The sequence below is a fragment of the Puma concolor genome, chromosome A2 (assembly GCF_028749965.1).
Source record: "Puma concolor isolate L17-30 chromosome A2, mPumCon1.1.hap2, whole genome shotgun sequence".
Taxonomy (NCBI): Eukaryota; Metazoa; Chordata; class Mammalia; order Carnivora; family Felidae; genus Puma; species Puma concolor.
In genome coordinates, this window is record NC_141668.1 from 28,707,650 (window position 1) to 28,708,167 (window position 518).

A 518-nucleotide genomic window follows, 5' to 3' on the forward strand; every position below is an offset into this window, starting at 1 on the left:
GTGGGGAAGAGAAGCCCAGTGTGAACGTAAGGCTGGAACAGACACTCTGCATTTGGTCCTCTTCAGTAGACTGAGTGACCAGTTCATACCCGGCAGTGTCCTCTTCTGTTGAATCAGATAATTAGTAATCTGTCCTTAATAAATTGCTAGCCAGAGGGGCGCCTGGGTGGCTCAGTCGGTTGAGGGTCCGACTTCGGCTCAGGTCATGAACTCACGTTTCATGAGTTCGAGCCCCGCATTGGGCTCTGTGCTGACAGCTTGGAGCCTGGAGCCTGCTTTGGATTCTGTGTCTCCCTCTCTCTGTGCCCCTCCCCTGCTCACACTCTGTCTCTCTCTTTCTCAAAAATAAAGATTAAAAAAAATTTTTTTAAATAAATTGCTAGCCAGAAAAAACAGTCTTTGAAACCAATAATTAAATATATGTGTGTACACACACACACACACACACACACACACACACGTTCATATAAAGACTAAAATATACTAGCTCCGGTTTAAACACAACTTAAACATTCCAG